The sequence below is a fragment of the Malaclemys terrapin genome, chromosome 9 (assembly GCF_027887155.1).
Source record: "Malaclemys terrapin pileata isolate rMalTer1 chromosome 9, rMalTer1.hap1, whole genome shotgun sequence".
In the NCBI taxonomy this organism is placed as follows: domain Eukaryota; kingdom Metazoa; phylum Chordata; order Testudines; family Emydidae; genus Malaclemys; species Malaclemys terrapin.
In genome coordinates this window covers 14,717,109-14,736,709 of record NC_071513.1, presented here as the reverse complement: position 1 = coordinate 14,736,709, position 19,601 = coordinate 14,717,109, and the positions used below count along the sequence as shown (strand labels likewise).

General features: G+C 44.0%; 1 protein-coding gene across 3 annotated transcripts in view; it reads right to left on the bottom strand.

Moving 5' to 3' along the window:
- Nucleotides 1–11,287, bottom strand: part of STAG2 (stromal antigen 2) — a 177,112-nt gene extending 165,825 nt beyond the window's left edge. Inside the window, exon 1 of one of the 3 annotated variants that reach the window (XM_054039120.1) lies at nucleotides 11,014–11,287. The gene's annotated coding sequence lies outside the window, so the exon portion shown is untranslated. Of the gene's footprint in view, nucleotides 1–9,830; nucleotides 9,850–10,152; nucleotides 10,224–11,013 lie in introns of those variants that run through there. The other 2 variants (XM_054039122.1, XM_054039123.1) reach the window with 2 other exon arrangements.
- Between the last annotated feature and the right edge of the window lie 8,314 nt (nucleotides 11,288–19,601).

Sequence of the window (19,601 nt, the reverse complement as noted above, 5' to 3'; positions counted from 1 at the left end):
TTTTAAGTCATTTCAAAGACACCACAACAAGTATCTCCTGTTTATACACCAGGTGTGTAAAACAAAGCTTTACTTCAGACCAGGAGCACAGGTGTGCACATAATAAAAAAGGTATTTGGGTAAGTATTTAGGACCCAATCTTGCAAATACACATATACGTAACAAGAATAATTCCTGCAAGTTCATTGGTGAATAATGACAACTGTAAAATTAGTCATAAGTGTGTATAGGATTAGGACGTTAGTGGTGTTCTATAAATAGTATTAAAGATAGAGGCTTTACTTATCCATTGAAAAAGTTACAGCACAAGTAGTAACAATGCAAGATACCTCGCACTACCAAACCAAGGAGTAGCTAGAGACATTGTTAAAAAATATTTTAAATGTTTATTTATGCTAATACCCTAGATTATTAAAACATTTTTCTATATCTAATTTATTTTTTATCACTTGTGCTGGTTCCTCTGTGCTCCTCATTTGGTTTGTACAGTGGAAAGCAGACAGCCAATTTCACTTTCTGGTTTTCATGAACAAGCACAAGGTCACCATGCCTGGGTTGCAAACATAGACGTCATCTAAATTCAAACAAATGGCTTTCAATTAATTTCTATTAATAGTAGGTTTTCAGAGCTCTTTTAAAAAAGCCTCAACTCCCAAGCAGTATCATTATTAAATCAATCCTCAGCTTCTGATGTGACTGCCAATAAAAGTGACAATATTACAGGTGGCTTTGTGATGTCCACCCCCCATTACTCAGTAACAAGCTAATTCAGACCATGTCTGCACTACCACTTATGCTGGCAAAACTTATGTTGCTCAGGGGTATGAAAGGAAAAAAAAAAAAAACCCTATGAGCGACAAATTTCGCTGGCATAAATGGTAGGGGTGTGCACAGCACTATGTTGGCAGAAGAGCTTCTAGCTACCACTGCTCGTTGAGATGGTTTTATGTCAAGGGGAGAGCTCACTCCCATCAGCAGAGAGGCTACACAAGCGATCTTACAGTGGCCCAGCTGCATCGGTTCAGCTGTACTACTGTAAGCCCACTACTGTAGACATGGCCTTAATCAGCCAATTTCAAGTTTGTCAAGCAATACAGACGGTAACCTCTTTTCGTCACGAATGACTAGGGCCTAGGACTCAAATAAAATCCAAACTTTATATTCCAGGATACATTAATTTACAATGATCTCAAAATGATATACAAGATCATACTACAGGATTCTGTTAATGGGTCAGTTACCCAAAAAAGAAGTTACTTGTTTATTTTAACCTACAAATATGTATATCCTTAGATTGTTATACTTTTAATTATATACCCTTGCTTAGAGATTTGATTGATATCAAAAATATTAATATTCCTCTTCCCAATATTCCACCATATACAAGCCAGACTTTCTACACTCTTTCCCTTTAGCTCTGTTCTATGAAACCACATTCATGCATGCAAGCAAGACAATCCATTGGCTAGCCATTGTATACAAACATGCCATTTTTCTACATGCTTTCTGTTCATTAAAAAGGTATATATTCCCAGAAAGACACCTCAAAATCTGATGGTGTTAAAATTATTTTTTTATACTTTCTACAGTCCAGTTTTTATACAGTCAAAAAATCATGAGATTCAGTAAATAAACCTCTTAATTACTTTGTTATAATTATAAACAGGCTCATTAAACAGATTCATTTGAACATCCACAGTAAATTCCATCTTCATTCCCAGATTATGTGCTGTAAATCTGAGGAAAATATTCTTCATGCAAAACAGAGGTTGAATCCCTGTTTTAATATGAACCGAACCATAAATAAGGAGTTACTATTGTAGTGACTCCATATTTAGGGCTTGCATTCCAAAAATGGGCTTAAATGAGGCATAAATTCCTGCTTTGTTCCTAAAGTAGGTGTCCAATATATTTGAAATTTCACTCAGGGTTAGAGATTCCAATTTAGTTTGTTTGGTTTCTCTTTATAAATTCTTAATAGAAAGCCCTGGGATTTCAGCTCTGACTGTAATTCTCTCGTTGTTGATTGATCTATAAAACGACCTGTTAGAGCTGAACCCAAAGAGCCCTAGTGCAACAGCGAAAGGATTTTTTTTCCCCTAAATGTTGGATTTAGGGACAGTTTTAGAAATATTTACTGTATAAATGAAAGTTTGCACACTGTGTATACAAGCTTGATTGGTTGATGGGGTGGGCAAACATACACAAATCTGGTTGATGGGCACAATTGCATAGAAAGCCTTTTCCAAGCAGAGCTACATTTCTCTCAGATTTTATCATACAACAGAAGGTCTCCTGAGCAGCTGCTGCTGAATAAAATATTCCCCCACTGCGTTTCTAAATACTACCACCATAGAAAATTAATACACAAAAACATAGTCTGTGAAGCAGTTACTGCCACTATGCCATCGAATATACCTAACACAACCCCATAAAAGAAAAGCTAGTTAGCCCACCTAATGGTACATACCCTCTACTCCTCCACCCACAAGCACATCATTACCACAACTACTGCAAACCACAAACCAAACACCGCAACCTGCCCTTTTACTGCCAACCTTCCCATCTCCTCCTTTAACCATCCTTCTGCACATAACCCTTTCATAAAGTACTCTTTTCCAACACAACCAGCTACCATGCCTAACATCCATAACTTCTCATCTTGTAAAAAATAATCTAGTAAAGGGTGAAAACTGAGCAAAGTTATGGTTGTGCATGGTCTGTTGTATGCCAATTTTGGTAATGGTAAGGTACACACTGAGGGGTAGCTTAAGTTTTCATTTCCTTGCTATTATGGGTTTTGTGTCAGGCAAGTTGTGTATGCACTAACCACACCTGTTTAACAATCAAGTTTTCTGAGTAATATATGGGTTTTTTTCTAACATATTTAAGGTTCCCTAGACAACATGGACCCTTTATCCCACTCTCTTCCTGAAACACAATTTCAGTTGCTCTCTCAGTAACAGTTCCCGATCCAAAAGTCACTTACCAAAAAAAAAAAAAAAAGACTCCCCAAGAATATTAGTCCTGAGCCCACATCATGGATCCACTAGTACAGCCCTTAGGGCCCTGAGTCTACAGCGGTGCTCCCTCCAATGTCAGCAGTCACTCACAACATCAACTTAATTAATTCCACCTCTGTGAGAGGAGTAGCACTTAGTTAGGGCTACACAGTCAGAGCTGGTCTACACTGGGGGAGGGGGGAAGAGGATCGATCCAATATACGCAACTTCAGCTACATGAATAGTGTAGCTGAAGTCGAAGTATCTTGGATCGAATTACCTGGGGTTCACACGGCGCGGGATCGACGGCCGTGGCTCCCCGTCGACTGCGCTACCACCGCTCGCTCTGGTGGAGTTCCGGAGTCGACGGTGAGCGCGTTCGGGGATCGATATACTGCGTCTTAATGAGACACGATATATCGATCCCGGATAAATTGATTGCTACTCACCGATACAACGGGTAGTGAAGACGTACCCTTAGTGTAGACACTGCATTACAGACGCTCCCCGGGTCAGGCAAGACCTGATGTATGCAAATTCGCACTTACGGAAAAAGTTCCATAAGCCAGAAATAGGATTTTCGAGTTGCGGAAATTTTTGCGCAACGTACAGGTATACGTTTCCGGCTCACGCAAAATTTGAGTTATGCAAAGATTTCCGGAACGATTGTGTAAATCGGGGGGAATCTGTACTTACATTGCCAATTGGTAGTCAGCCACATGTTGGGCACAGCTGAACCCTCCTCCCCGGCTCACAGCTGGAGCTCCCCCTTTCCCCAACACCTCAATTTCACAGCAGGGAGCCTACCAGGCTGTCAGCCCCGGGGCAGGGGTGCCTCCAACTGTCAGCCCCACATGGCTGTCCAGTGCCCCCACACTCCAGCTGTCAGTGCCCCACAATGCCCCACTTCAGTCGGTGCAAGCGCTAATGGTGAGGACACGCACCACCAGCAGAAGGGCAGTGTGGACACCAACAACCAATTTCATTGTTGTGATGGCTGTAGGTCAATCTAACTTAAGTCAACCCAATTTTGTAGTGTAGCCAAGCCCTTAATTAAAACAATTACATACATGCGCAAAAGTATGTTTTAAACTCTCAATTCTGCTGAATCAAAATAGACCACCAAAAGGCAAATGTCCAAACTTGTTACTATCATGTCAAGCTTCAAAGCTGTCCCCTAAACTAGAAAGATGTTAAAGCTGATAAACTGCAGTTAGAGATAATGGCTAGGGTATTTTTCCCCCCCTCACTCTTTGTACTCAATGAACCATTATTTTGTTCAAACTTTGTAAAGACAAAAACTATATACACACCAAGAAGAGAAACGATTGTAAGAGAGACCTTAGGCTATGTCTGCACTAGAGAGCTTACAGTGGCGCAGCTGTACCAATGCAGTTGTGCCGCTGTAAGATCTCTCCTGTAGCTGCTCTATACCGACATGAGAGAGCTCTCCCGTCGACCTAATTAATCCACCCCCAACAAGAGGCAGCAGTTATGTCAGCGGAAGACGCTCTCCCACCAACATAGCACTGTGCGACCTCTCCTTACCCTCTACCCCTCATTTCAGGGTTTCTGAATGTCCATTCCCCCTCTGCCACATCACTGTCCCCCAATCCCCTTATGACAGGGATCTGTGTGCTCCCTTCGCCCCATACTAACATGCCACATTATCCAGTTCTGTGGTTCTGCATGCTACTTCTTTCCCCCCCTTCCCCACCATGGCAGGGGCTCTATGTGCACACACCCCATTTCCCCCTCCATCACATCACGGTCTCTGTGTTCCCCATGTATCCTGTCCCTCTTACTATGGTCCCCCGTTCTTCCTCCCCGCCATGCTAGGGTTCCCTTTTCTTCACCCCCACCAGCAATTGTGTGCCCCCATCCCCGCCAGGGGCTCTATGCATGCTCCCATTTCCCCTGTCTCAATTTTTTTTTCTTTCTGTCTGGGACAGAAGTTTTTCAGGTTGTCAACATTTAAAACTGTATTAGGAGGATGAGCAGGGCTGAGATGAGGGATGTTATTATGCTAGAATTTATTACTGGCTGCCATCAAGAGTCTCTTTGATCTATAGACAATTACAGAAGTGGCTGAAGTTGCTGGTTCTGCTAACCAGATGCTAGGGGCTCTGTGGTCCCCCATTTTCCCCTTTCATTTTTTACAATTTTCACCAAAGTCAAAGTGTTCTGGGCATTGATGCCTAAAATACTCCTTGAACTTTTGGAAGAAATCAGGTGCAGCATTCAAGTCGTCATGTTACAGGCAGAAATAAAAACAGACAAGAAAACATTTAACAAACCTCAAGTGAGATTGGGGGGGGGGGGGGAATCAGAGGCTGGGGTGTTGTACAAGCTCTCATGACTCGTGTAACTAGAAATGGGTTCCATGGACAGGCGTAACTTCCAGAGAGTCTAATTTTATACTATGCTGTGAAATTTGCTTAATATTAGTTCAGTGTTATTTTCTGTATCATCATGATTACAGGTAAGCCAGTCAAGATTCTTCTTAAGGTCACACTGCACCTGAATCATAGTGACTAAAAGAGAAGTCACATAAAAATGAAAATGTATTCTGACACATCAGAAAATATTACAACCAATATTTTGAAATCTGATCAAGTTTAATATAGTCTCTTCCATGAATAAGAGTACTTATCTCCAAGAGGGTAACACCCTACAGCTATTTTCTGTAGGAGACTATGGAGCTACCATGTAATAGCCAATAGATAAAAACGGTCTAAAATTCTATATACACTAGTTTTAAAGTGATTCAGCTAATGTTTTAAGTATTACAGAAACTCTTAGAAAATAAAAGGACATTTAATGAGTTACATGGTTTCACATGTCTTTTGAACATAAAAGCATTTCTGCATTTAATAAGCTTGATATTTTAGTTTATAAGAACACAGCTGTACTGAGATGATTTAACTATGATAAAGCACTGTGGAACTTGTTGAGCTAAGCCAATGATTTACTAGCTAAATTTTCATGTTTGGAAAAGGAAATGCTTTTTGGTTTTACAGAACATCAATATATTCCTTTTTCACTGCCAAGAGGTTACATTCAATATTTTTAATATAAAATTATAAAAGTCATCCTTTTTCCTGTAAGTGCTCCCAAATATATCACCATTCCTTTTAAAGCATTACTGTGTCCTTACTTAGAGCAAAACAACTGGAATACACCTAGCAAACAAAATTGATTAATCCACTCTCCAATTGCAAACAGCAAGTAGCAAACTTTACCTGGTGTTTAAAGGAGAAGGGCTTACAGCACTAATTTCTGTAGAATTGAAATTTTGTCATTTATAGCTGCAATATAATCCTCTGAACATGAACAGTGTATGCAGTAAAAAGCAACAGAGGGTCCTGTGGCACTGTATGCAGTGTTGTCTTCCTGAATCGGTAGATAGCCCGAAACAACAGATTTCAACTGTCTACAGCCCAAACCCTGCCCCTAGTGCAGTGTGAGCAGGTGTCTGCATATTCAGGAATTCCTATGGGAACCTGAGCAGTAGCAGAGTGGTCCCCTGGTCACTACTCTAGACTAGAGCTGGGAAGGAAACAGATTTCCTGTCCCACAAAACCTTGAGATTTCAAAATATTTTCTCATTCAACATGGGGAGAAAACCAAGACCTTTCAAAAATGATCATGGAAAATTAAGACACCTGCCCCAAAGTAGCCAATAACCCACAGTAGGGGCACTCATTTGGGAGACCCAGGTTCAGATTCCTTTGAATCGGGCAGAGCAGCAACTTGAACCTGTCTCTCTCACCCAGCGAGCACCCTAATCACTGGACTACTGGCTATTCTGGGGGATGGGTGAGGTCTCACTCTCTCAGGCCTGATCTACCTTTAAAGTTAAGGCCGCAAAGCTGAAAAAATTTACACCCCAAGTGCTGTAGTTAAGCTGATCTAATCCCTGGTGAAGATGCAGCTAAGTCAACAGAAAAACCTCTTCTGTTGCTGTAAGAAGCATCTACACTACAGCACTAAATCAGTCACCTATGGCACCACAGCCCTGCAGCAGTAGCACCGGTGGCATAGATATAGCTTCACTCAAAAATTACATCCTGATCCTGAGAAGCCTCCCTGAAAAAAGCTTGAGTTTCATGCAAAGACTCCCGCAAAAAAATTCAGTTTTGATTAGTCAGCATTTTTCAACAAACTGTTTTGTGAAAAATCTCAACCACTCTCCTCTAGACTTGGGCCTGGAATATCCTTTTACTTGTAAACCCACTATACTGGAGTGGGATTCATGATGGACCTCCGTAGAAACAGCTCAATAAGCCCCAGACCCTAATCCCTACTGCAAAGGAACAGAGAGCATTCACAGAACTGGACTTAATACAAAGAAAGCATGCATCAACTTCATAGGCTCCCCAAATCATGCTTATACCGTGTGCAGCATACAACATTGGCGTTTCCACAAGAGTGCTCTCAACAGCTACAGGGGGTAGGGAGCACGAGTTATCTATTAAGAAAAGGGAATTATTTCCAGTCATCTCTTTGGCATAATTTTAAAGAGTCCATCTTAGTTTTATCCCTCAAAACAGTTACATGTCTACAGTCCCGATGAATCTTCAACCACCACAACCAGCCCAAACCTTGTGTGTGCTGTGAGCAGTGGCGCATGATAAATCTGACTACTAACCAATTGGATGATATATCACAAATAGTTGCATTTTGATTTTTATTAAGATGGTCACTCTCATACTAAGAAAGAGAAGCAAGGAATGTTGTTACCGAGGCTTGATCTAGACTTACATGTTGGGTTGACATAGCTACATCAGGCAATGGTGTGAAAACCACACATTTCTGACTAACATGCTATGCTGAACTAAACCCCAATGTAGACATAGTTATGTTGACGAAAGAAAGCTACACTGACCAGAGCAAACTTTGTTCAGAGTAGTGTTCCTACACCCACGGAAAAACCTCATCCGTCAGTGTAGGCTTCATCTACATACTACAGGGTTATGCCGTCATTGCTATTCCAAAATAGTTATGCCATAACATAGACATCAATAATTAGTATAAGACCTGCCCCCGGAAAAAAATATTAATTGGTATTATGAGGCTGCAACAGAGTACCATGACAGTTTTTATCTGTACAAATCACAAACTACCTCTATTTCACAGGACTAGCATGAAAATCAGTTAGTGTTTGTAAAACACAATGCTAAATATTATGTATACGCCACCGAGACTACACACAAAACTATGCACAGTTCCAGATTTTTTCAGATATTGAGGTATATGACTGGGAAAGAATTCCAAAAAGTATGAAAGGCATCCAGGTTAAGGAGGACTTTAAGGAAACAACTTTCTGCTGGGCAAAGGGTTAAAACTAGAAGCAGTAGGATGAAACTGACCAATGGAAAATTTAGGATGAATATTAATATTCTGTACCAATTGAGTCTATTATATTGTGGAATATTCTATTAAGGGAAGGGATGGAAGACCCAGTAACCAATGTTCTAAAACAAGACTGGACAAAACACTCAAGTAGGTACTGTAAAGAACAATCCAGCATTGGCCCCCACGGAGTGGACGGAGGAGGAGTTTTCCAGTTCTAATTTCTAGTAGTATATGATATCAACTGTGTTCCTTCCAGGGATCCGAAGCATGAGCAATAACTTTATTTAACGAAGCACATTTTTGCTGGATTTCTCGACTGTGTACACTTCAGACATATTGCAAACAGCACCAGCTCTGAGCCCAGACTTTCTAATGTAGCTACACAGCTGAACGCTTTGCTGTGCCGCGCATCAGCTTGTGTTAGTGAAGCCTAGAGCCCAAGTTCACTAAACCCGCTGTAGTGCGTTCTCGCCCCAGGGGAGAGCAAGCAGGCCACCTCCTTCTCCGTGTGCGGATGACCAATGGGAAGAAAGAGAAAGGAGAGGCGGGTGAGTGCTCCGAGGACATGAACAAACACAATCGGCTCTCCAGCAGGCCCCATTAGGGCGGCGTGTGACGCACTTCGGTAACCCGACTCCCCACCCTGTTAAGAGTCACGGCGCTGACACAGCCCCTCCTCCCCTGAAGGAGGGCGACACGACAGTAAGAGAAAAGCAAGGTTTTGAACCGCTCCAGGCTACCTCGAGGAACCCTCCTTACAGCCTCACAGGGCAGAGGAACCTCTTGTCTCAACCCTACACCTGATAGGGGAGAGAGAGAAGGGCTGAGTCACCAGATCAAGCTGCTAATCAGACCAGGTCCAAAGACACAAACATAGGGTGTGGCTGCAGGGAGCACAAGGGGAGGCAACACCCCTGAACAAGCCATCATCTGTGTTTACACAGCTGAAGAGGAACTAGAGTTTTAAACCAAACAGCCAGGAAGCTATTCAAAACTGGGAACTAAATCTTTCCGCAACTCTTACAGAAAAGTTTGTAACAGCTAAATGCATAATCTTCTGGGAAAACAAAGTAACTGGTTTGAAAAGGGGAAAACAGCCATTCAATTGCCACTGCTGGCCCGGGGGGAGGGGGGAAATCAACCAGCCAGTCGTCCCGGGTATTTTCGGGGACAGCAAGTATCACCTACACCACTAGCTGGAGAAGAAGACACCAAGGAGCAGACCATACAGACGGCGAGGGCACCAGCATCACCACACACAGCAGAAGCGTTGTGTTTACGTTGATCTAAAATATGAAAACAAGCTTCCAAGTTCAGCGGAACTAACTTGATGCCGCTATACCCTGCCCTTACTTACACACACACACACATCCATCTCTGCCCGCTCCAACGAGTCCCTAAAGACGTGTGCATACGCGTACACAAGAGAGCCCAGAAAGGTAAAAAGCTGGGAAAGCTGTTTCCTCCTACCTGGGCAGGGTTCAGCTCAGTTCACTGTGCATGTCGAGAAGGGGGGGGCCTCTGGGCAAAGCTGTCTAAAACAAAAGTGGCGCCAAAACCCCCTGTAATCAGCCTTCTTCCTCCTCCTCCTCTTCCCCTCCCCCATCATAGCCGGCTAGGACCCAGCAGGGCTCCAGCAACACGCGGCTCCCGACACAAGTTTGCAATGGCCCTTCTTTTCCAAAACGGAACCGAAACTGCCCCCCAAATCTCCGGCGGGGGGGCGGGCGGGCAAGCCCCTTGAACAAGTGATGTGGAAGGGGAGCGCGGGGGCCCCGCTCCCGAGACTCACTCGCACAGGCCCTGCTCGCTCCCCTCCTCAACTCCTTCAGGGCAGGGGGAGGTCAGACCCCACGGCTTCATTCCTGTCCGAAAGGGGGAAAGGCGCTTCCTCCATTCCTCCCCAGAGTGCCGGGCAGGGAGGGGGCGGGGGAAATCAGTTGGGGGGACCAGTCGCTGGGGGGGGACATGCCCCCCCAGTCGTTGGGCGGGGGGGGGAGAAACGAGCTGTCAGGCACGGAAACCCCTAGCCCCGGCCACTCTCCGAGACGCACGACCCCGGGGCAGAAGTAGCCGCCCCACCATTTTCTCGTGCGCGCCGGGCCGCCCCTCGGTGCGCTGCCGTCCCCTAGCTGGCCATGGAGCAGGGCTCCCCCTCGCTCCGCGGCGGCTCCGTTCCCCTCCCCTCGGGCGGACCTGCCCGGCCCGGCTCTCCCCGCGCACACACAATGCCCGAGTCCTCCATCTTGCCAGCAGCCCCTGCTCGGCTCTAGAGAAGGGGGAGGAGGAAGAGGAGGTTCTCCATTTTAGCTCGCGGAGCGCTGGGCCCGGGCCGCCCGTGGCCGAGGAGGGGGAGAAGGAAGGGGGGCGCCTCTAGGGCGGGCGGGCAGCGAGGCCGCTTTCGGAGCCCTCTCTCTCCCCCTCCCCGCCGGGGAGCGCTGGGAAGAGGGGGTGGGGAAGCGGGGGGCTGGAGTGTTTTCTCGGCTCGGCCCCGCGTCCTCCATCTTGGCTGCACTGTAAGTCCTGTGGCCAACCGGCCCGGCGCCCCGCTCTGTCCCCCAGGGCCCCGGCCTGGCCTCGCCCCATCGCCACACACGGCCCCCGAGTCCCCCCTCCAAACTTCCAGAAGCTTCGCCGCCATTTTCTAACTTACCTTGCCCAGTGTCGGCGCAGGCAGCTCGGAGGCCCGGACCCGCGGCTCCGTCCCTGCCCCCCCGGCCCGGTTGCGGGGTGCGTGCGCCCGGCTCGGAAGCTCCGCGGTGGAGGGGTTTAGACACGGCGCTAGGCGCGGGCAGGTTATTTAATTTGGCGGCGGCGCTGGGGATTGTTTGGGGTGTTCGCTGCTCGGCGGCTCGCAAGCGAATGGAGGGCGCAGGCGCCACCTGGCGGCCACTGAGCGAGGCCGGCTATCCTGGGCGTGGGGCGACATCTGCCGGCCGGGCTGGGGAGGCCGCTGCACTCCCCTCCCCGCCAGGCTCCGAGCGGGTAAACAAGGTGGCGCGCATGCCCGGCCCTGCCTGTCTCACCCCACCCCCCGTCCCCCAGCCCGGGGCGGGGCCGGGCACGCGCTCAGCGCGGGGAGATGTGGGTCATCGCGGCCTTGTGGGGCGCTGGAGCGGTGCGCGCGGCGCCTGGGGGTGGGCACGCGCACGGGCTGCGGGGAGCCTAGGCTCGGCGCGCGCGACGGGAAAGTGGAGACAGCTGGGCCCAGCCCCGGCGGGGAGGCGCTAACTCGGGTAAGGGAGCAGAAGTTACTGCCTGAGTTTAGCGCGTGGTACAGCGAGGTCTGTTTCCTCACGTAGCATTGGGGCTGGACCTGCTGGTGCTGCCTCGCTACACCCCCTGGCTTGAAGTGGTTTCCATCATATACAGAGTTTGCAGTTTGATTCAGTGGCTCTGAGCACCCCTGCCCATCAGCCACCCTCAGCGCACGGCCTGGCTCAACCCACCCGCAGTTCAGCAAACGTATGTTACCCTGCAGGCTAGGGCGAGGACAGCCCAGCAGGTGCGGGGCATGGCCATGGCTGGCCCTTCAGGTTCCCCAGCCCTGCTCAGACCCAAAGGACAATACTAGCAGCACCACCTGGTCACATGGGGCCATACCGGTTTTACAGTGGGGCCGGGTCCCACACTATAAATCCTCCCTTTCCATGTACAGGGTGAGCCTGGTGGGGGGCCAGCACTCAGGGTGGGGCAGGCACATGGAGCTGCCTGCAGCTGCCACACAGTGGCTGCCCCCCAGCACTGCATAGGGCTCAGCGAAGTAGCCAGAGCTGCCCTAGGGCAGCCAGGAGCAGGGCCATGGGGACGGAACTGTACCAGAACTCCCTGGCCTCAGGTAGCTGTTCCCCAACTCCTGGGGACGCTGCTCTGCAGGGCCTGAGTTCTGCTATCCAGGGGGCTGCTCCCTCAGCCACTGGGCGCCACTTTGTGGCTGTGGGATGCAGATCACGACTCCAAGCCCCTTCCTCTGGAGGTACTGCGGCAGCTCTGCCACCTCCCTCCACCCGGCTCTGCAGCACCTACCCTGGATCAAGATGGAAAGGGGTCCGGTTGAGGAATAGAGGTTCCAGAGAAGCCATGTTGTGGTAGGCGATTCGGGTTGAGAGGAGTCGGTTCATAGAGAGGTCTGATCCGGTTCGCGCTGGAAGGAGATCTGGTCCAGTTTGGGGGTTTTGGTCTGGGGAGGAATGCAGGTCTGGTGCACTTCAGTCTGGGGAGGCATGTGGGTCTGGTCTGGTTCTGGGGGGTCATTCTGAGGAGGGATATGGATCTGGTTTGGGACATGATTCTTGGGAGGGATGTTGGTCTGATCCGATTTGGAGGGTTGGTCATGCTTTTGGTGGCACAGCTGGTTCTGATCCTAGTCTCTTTCTGCATGGAAGGACAAGCAAAGCTAGTATGAATGATGCTGTAAATAGAATGTATTAACGTTTTTCATATTTTTTATTTTTTAAATGTTTTGAATCTGCCCCAATTTCAAACAAAAATTTAATTCAAGCCCTGGTATTCATATGAGAAATAGAAAGGGTGAGAGAGTGTGAAGGTTCCCTTTTAGGGGTGCAGCACACGGCTGGTGTTTTGGCCAGCTTTGACTTTTGTTAGCTGTTTTTACTCACCGTGCTTTATTTTGTATTTTTTCTTTTATAATTTATTTTATGTACACTTATGTGTATTCCTTTTGCCCTAGAGCTATCATTGCTAGTACCCTAGTGACAGCCACCTCCATCTTCAACTTACACTAGTATATTTTGTAAATAAAGCCCGTGCCGCTGTGGGCCATGTCAAAGACAACTTCTGTGTCAATCTCCTGTCTTTACAATTGTTCCCCATGGGGGCCCACAGAAGGTTAATTCGGCCCTGCATGAAGGACCTCACACAAGTGGGGTGAGGAATGTGGGGTGAAAACCTCCCCCAGCGTGAGGCAGTTGTGTCAGACACTGCTACTCCGCCCTGCGCAGGGAGAGACTGCTCAGCGAGCTGGTGGCAACAGAACCTCAGCATGCTCCCCTGCTGAGTGCTTTAGGCAGAGAATTTGTTCCCTTGGGGCAGACAGTTCTGTAATCAACCAGGAAAAGCATTTTGGAAGGGAAACAAACTTGTCTGAAAACAAACAAATCTCCCCTAATGATTATTTTTTTCAGGTAAGAACCATGTCAGTAAGGCATTGTTAGTGACCTAATAAGCACTGTCCTGTGCTATGCAAGCGGGGCTGTGCACACTGGTAACAAGGTCAGCTATTTATTTCATTCAAAGTGACAGTGACAAAATTGACTGAAATAAGAAATCTTGAGAGTGTATATCATACCAATATCACAAAACACCAAAGCACAAAATTTTGTATATAAACACTAGTATCTAATTTCCTCTGTTACTTCCCAAAAGGTAGAGTAATTCAAAAATTAAGTTACTGCTCAATGTGAGAAAAATATTTTAACTGACACACAAATGTCACATTGTTTTTCATTAATTGGACTGCATTTCAATTTACATCCTTCCTAATGACCTCAAGTGTTAGCTTGTTCTTTAGGCTAGCCACAAGCAGAACTGTTATCTTAAATTACTTTTTAAAAACTGTTCTAAGATTCTCATTATATTTAATAAATATTTTGTTGTATTTTGCAGAGGTGTTTACAATTGCATACAATGTGCATGTATGTTAGTTTCACTCTCATTAGACCTTTCTGGAGAACTCTGGACTTGTCTGATGATGATGGTGACATTTCTTCTGCTTAAGATCAGTCTTTGTTATTTTTTGTTCATTGCCAAGAGTGTTTTCAGTTGAAATTAGTTGTTACTCTTAGGCTCTGAAGGAGACAGCCCTTCTGAAAGCTTTCTTGCAGGCACTCCTGTAAAAGTTTAAAAGCCCAGGTGACATTGTAATTAAGAAATGGGCCACATTATCTCTTGTAAATGTAAACAAATTTGCTTCTCTTAGCGATTGGCTGAACAAGAAATAGGACTGAGTGGACTTGTAGGCTCTAAAGTTTTACATTATTTTCTTTTTGAGTGCAGTTTTGTAACAAATAAACTTACATTTGTAACTTGCACTTTGATGATAAAGAGACTGCACTACAATACTTGTCTGAGGTGAATTAAAAATACTATTTATCATTTTTACAGAGCAAATATTTGTAATAAAAATAATATAAAGTGAGCACTGTATTCTTTGTATTCTGTGTTTGTAATTTAAATCAATATATTTGAAAATGTAGAAAAACATCCACAAGTATTTAATAAATTTCAATTGGTATTCTATTGTTTAACAGTGAGATTAATCGTGATTATTTTTGGGGGGTTAATTGCGTGAGTTAACTGCAATTAATCGACAGCCCTAAATATTACCCAAGCTAGTCTGATCTTTTGTACTTTTTAAAAAGTCTAATTTTGATAAACAAGTATGACGAGTGGATCATGCTACTGTACGTTTTAAAAATGCAATATCTATAATCAGCATTGACAAAGAGATTAAGACAATTCAATCTATGCATCATTCTAAGCAATATGAAAAATAATAAATGTTAACGTTAACACTGTTGTGACATAAGACATTAATTCTCAAATAACAGATCAAAAAGATTCTGGATATATCCATAGATGGTTACTATCTAAAATAAATTAACTTTTTTAATCGTGATTACATTTTTTGAGTTCATCCTGTGAGTTAACTGTGATTAATCGACAGCCCTAAAAATAACATAAGAAAATAATTCTACTCACCTTTGAAATATGACTTTGGTGAACTATATCTGAATTATTTTGTGTTGGGGGCTCTTGGGGCAGGCACAGTGTATTCCTGTATGGTTTGTATATCACCAAGATCACTGATGATAACATCTATTGAAAAAACAGTGTATTTTCAAATGATAAAATAAATATTTTAGGGTACATACAGAATATTCAGATTCTATTACTTGTATATTCATACCTTAAAAGAACAAATACAGTAAATGAAACATACAGAGTGACCATTATCCCAGCTACTTCTTGTTAATTAGTGTCATATGTAAGAGAGGTATGCTATAGGCACTTGTATCTACTGATAAATACACAGCATATAAGGGATGGGCATCTGTCCCAAAAATCTGAAACATACAAATAGTCTGCTCTGAATAAATCAATATCTATTAAGATGCCAAAGGAGAGTTGAAAGATAGCCCAGCAATCCGTGTCACAGCAGTAACTTGCACATATTTCTTGCAAGGAATTAACAGATGTTGCACATGGAGGAGACTATTGGGAAATCCTGGCTCCATTTGTGGTCAGTGGCAAAATTCGCATTGATTTCAACAGGACCAGGAATTCACCTTTTGTACCTTTAAAAAGTAAATACCAGAGAAACACTAGTATTTTTTAATATGAGCCCAGGCTCACAATCTGAAGTGTCACACTAGACTTTCCTTCTCTCACATTCAGAATACCAACATTCTACGGCCATAATATGATTTTTTTTCTCTGTCCCACTGGCTAAAACAGTTGTCCAAGCCCTGAGAATCTTCCATTTTGACTACTTCAGTCTCCTTATGTCTAGCCTCCCTGATGGCCACCATAGCCCTCTCCTGTCTATCCAAAACACAGCTGCTAAAGTTCTCTTACTTGCTACAGCTGGTCAACATTTTTTCAATGAAAAAAAATTGCCCTTTTTTCAAAAATAAAAGATTTTAGAAATAATTTCATTTTTAGTTAAAAAATATGGGAGGTTGTTTTTATGGAAAAATTAACATACTAATTACACAGCCAGAAAAACAGACAGAGGACAAATAGATACTTAGATATTGGTTACTTTCTATTCAGTACTCAAAGTATATTCACCTTCAAAAACATCAGGACACCTGTCCAATTTTTTTGAATATTAACTTTCGAAAAACGTGCCTGGTCTGTTAAAAATGTGTAATCAGAGGTTTCATTCAATGTAATAAAATCACTAAAAACAACATATTATAGGTGTTATAATACTCTGTAGTATGGTAACACCGCATTAAGTAGAGAGGTTTGACTACTATATTTCTGCATAACATCTCTTTAAACAGAAGTTCACTGTTGTCATGATTATTCTTTTGATTCTGGTATTTACATGACAAGGACTTGTAAACCTATGAATTCCTCCTAAGTAGCATATTTTCATTTTTAAAAAATGATTTTTTCTATTAAATCCCAAAACCTTTACAGTTTTTTTGTTTTTTCTATTCCCCTCCCACTCCTTATTTCAGTGGCAAAAAAGAAAAAGGGAATAAGGGGAGAAAAGGATGAGCAAGAAGTGGAAAAACATGAAAGTTTTGTAAACCAAATATTTGATAAAAATTTTCACCAAAAAATTCTGAATTAACCATTTCCTTTAGAAAACTGTACAATGAAAATTTCAAAATGTTTCATGACAAATCTTTACTATTTTTTGACCAGCTGTCATACTCTCCCAACTATCTACCTCATCCCCATTTTTAAATCCCTCTAAGGCACACCACATCAAATACGAACTTCTTGTTCTGGCCTTCGAGCCCTACATAACTGCCACGGCAAACATCTGACATTATTGCTTCTCATGTAACCCTTGACTCCTCTATTCCACCCATGATGCCTGTCTTGATAAGCCATAAGTTTCCATCCTTTATTTCAATCTATGTATTTTTTCACTGCCCCCTATGACCTCTTCACCCAGTTTACCACATTTTACTCATTCAAATCCCCCTTAAAAACCCACTTCTTCCACAGGACCCACAAGAAGTGAGTGTACAGTTATGGGGAGAAGATACACATTTTTAAAACATTAATTTATCTCCATCCCTGGTTGTCTCATTGTGTCCTCATTTCTCTATATATGGGGGTGGGGGTTAGTTCTTAAGTGCTTCAATTCAGGGCCTTTCCTTTTGTGTATTGTACAATGCCAAGCACATTGTAGGTGCTTAGAAAAAGAATAATAGTCTTGTTGCATGAATATATCTAGGTGGAGCACTAGGCACAAGCACATTCTTGCCTGATTCTTCATTCTTTAAGGATCCTCCTCTCTAGTTTCATCACTCTTTATTTTCACTTTCTGAACAACATTCATAGAATGGTAGAACCAGTATCACCAACTTGAGTAGTCTATCCACCTGTCCACAAAGGGTAAATAGCTCATAGAGGCTGGAAGGGACACTGAGAAGTCATCTAGTCCATTCCCCCCCACACACACTGAGTCAAGGCCAAGTAAATCTAGACCATCCCCAACAGGTGTTTGTCTAACCTGTTTTTTAAAATCTCCAACAACGGGGATTCCACAACCTCCCTTGGTAACTTATTCCAGTACTTAACTATACTTATAGTTAGAAAGTTTTTCCCTCGCTGTAGATTGAACAGATTCCTTCTTGTTCTATCGTCAGTGGACATGGAGAACACTTGATCACTGTCCACTTTACAACAGCCCTTAATATATGAAGACTGTTATCGAGGGCCCACTCAGTCTTTTTTCTCAGTATTAAATATACCCAGCTTTTTTAACCTTTCCTCGTAGGTCAGATATTATAAACCTTTTATTATTTTTGTTGCTCTCCTGTGGACTCTTTCCAGTTTGTTCACATCTTTCTTAAAGTGTGGAGCCCAGAACTGGACAGAGAGTACTCCAGCCGAGGTGAGGCCTTGCTGATGTCAAGGAGAGAGGGACAGTTACCTCCTATGTCTTACATATGACTCTTCTGCTAAAACATCCCCAAATTATATTAGCCTTTTGCAAAACTGAATCACTCTGTTGGCTTATCCTCAATTTGTGATCCACTGTAATCCCCAGATCCTTTTCAGCAGTACTACTGCCTAGTCAGTTTTTCTCCATTTTGTATTTGAGCATTTGATTTTTCCTTCCTAAGGGCAGGAATTGAATTGAACTTCATCTTGTTGATTTCAGACCAATTCTCCAAAGTATCAAGGTCCTTTTGAATTCTAATCCTGTCCTTCAAAGTTCTTGCAACTCCTTGGTGTCTGGGACACTCTCTACCCCAAAGTAGCACCCTGGAACCCCCATATGCACCATCTGCAGTCATATGATTATGCTATGTTTTCTACAAAGTATGCCTTGTGAGGTATCATTTAAGAAGTCTTGATTTGTTGAACATTAATATCCTGTTGAATTGTATGTACTATCATTGTATGTGAAGTTATGAAGTATTGCTATCTGTGTTACTGAAATACGTTGTGACGTTGGGAGATGCCCACAGCTGGCCTTTCAGTAGGGAGAAAGGAGCAATCATCACTGGCCTGACAGGCCTTATGGCCCATTAAGAAGAATCCACTAACACAGAGGTTTCTTAGAGAACGCATGTACACAATGAGCACTGCCTAACCCCCACATCACAGCAAGGATCTTTCCAGCAGCTGGAAGAAAGTATAAAAGAGGGGAAGTGACATCATCACTTGGCCTCTCTACCTAGGGTGACCAGACAGCAAGTGTGAAAAATCGGACAGGAGGTGGGGGGTAATAGGAGCCTATATAAGAAAAAGACCCAAAAATCGGGACATCTGGTCACCCTATCTCAACCTCTCACCCCCACCCCATCTCAACACCTGGAAAATCATCTGGAAGTCAAAGAGTTGGAACTAGGGAGATTGGTTCCAGGAAGGGACCAGTCCAGTCTGTGTGTTGAGGAATTGTGAGCTGCCTGTAACATCTGTTAGCATGAGAAACTGCTTGATTAAAATCTTGCTTAGTCTGTTAAAGTTAGAATTTAGACTGTTTCTATTTTTATTTTTTCTGTAGCCAATTTTGATCTCTGTGCCTGCTACTTATAATCACTTAAATCTGTCTTTCTGTAATTAATAAATCTGTTTTATATTTTACCTAAAACTGTGTGGTTTTGGTTGAAGTGCTTGGGGACTCCTAGCTCAGTTTACAAAGGGTGGATGCCCGCTTTCCTTTGAATTAGCAAACTAATTAATGAGCTTGCACTGCCGAAGGGAGTTTTGAGCAGTGTAAGATAATATATTTCTGGGGTGCACGGCTGGGGTGATTGTTTGGTGCCTCTCTCTGTATGATTCATGAGTGGCTCAGGGAGCATTCATGTAATACAGCTGGGTGTGAGGCTCCACATGTTGATGGTTGAGTGATCACAGTGCCTGAAGGGGTGTTACTGCTTATCACTAGCATAGCTTTGTGAGAGATAACCCAGGCTAAAGAGTTAAGGGAGTACAATGGTCCCACGGTTCCAGATTGTACCCTGGGGATCCCATCACAATGTTTTCCACACACATTTTATAAGCATATTCTTCACTCCGTTG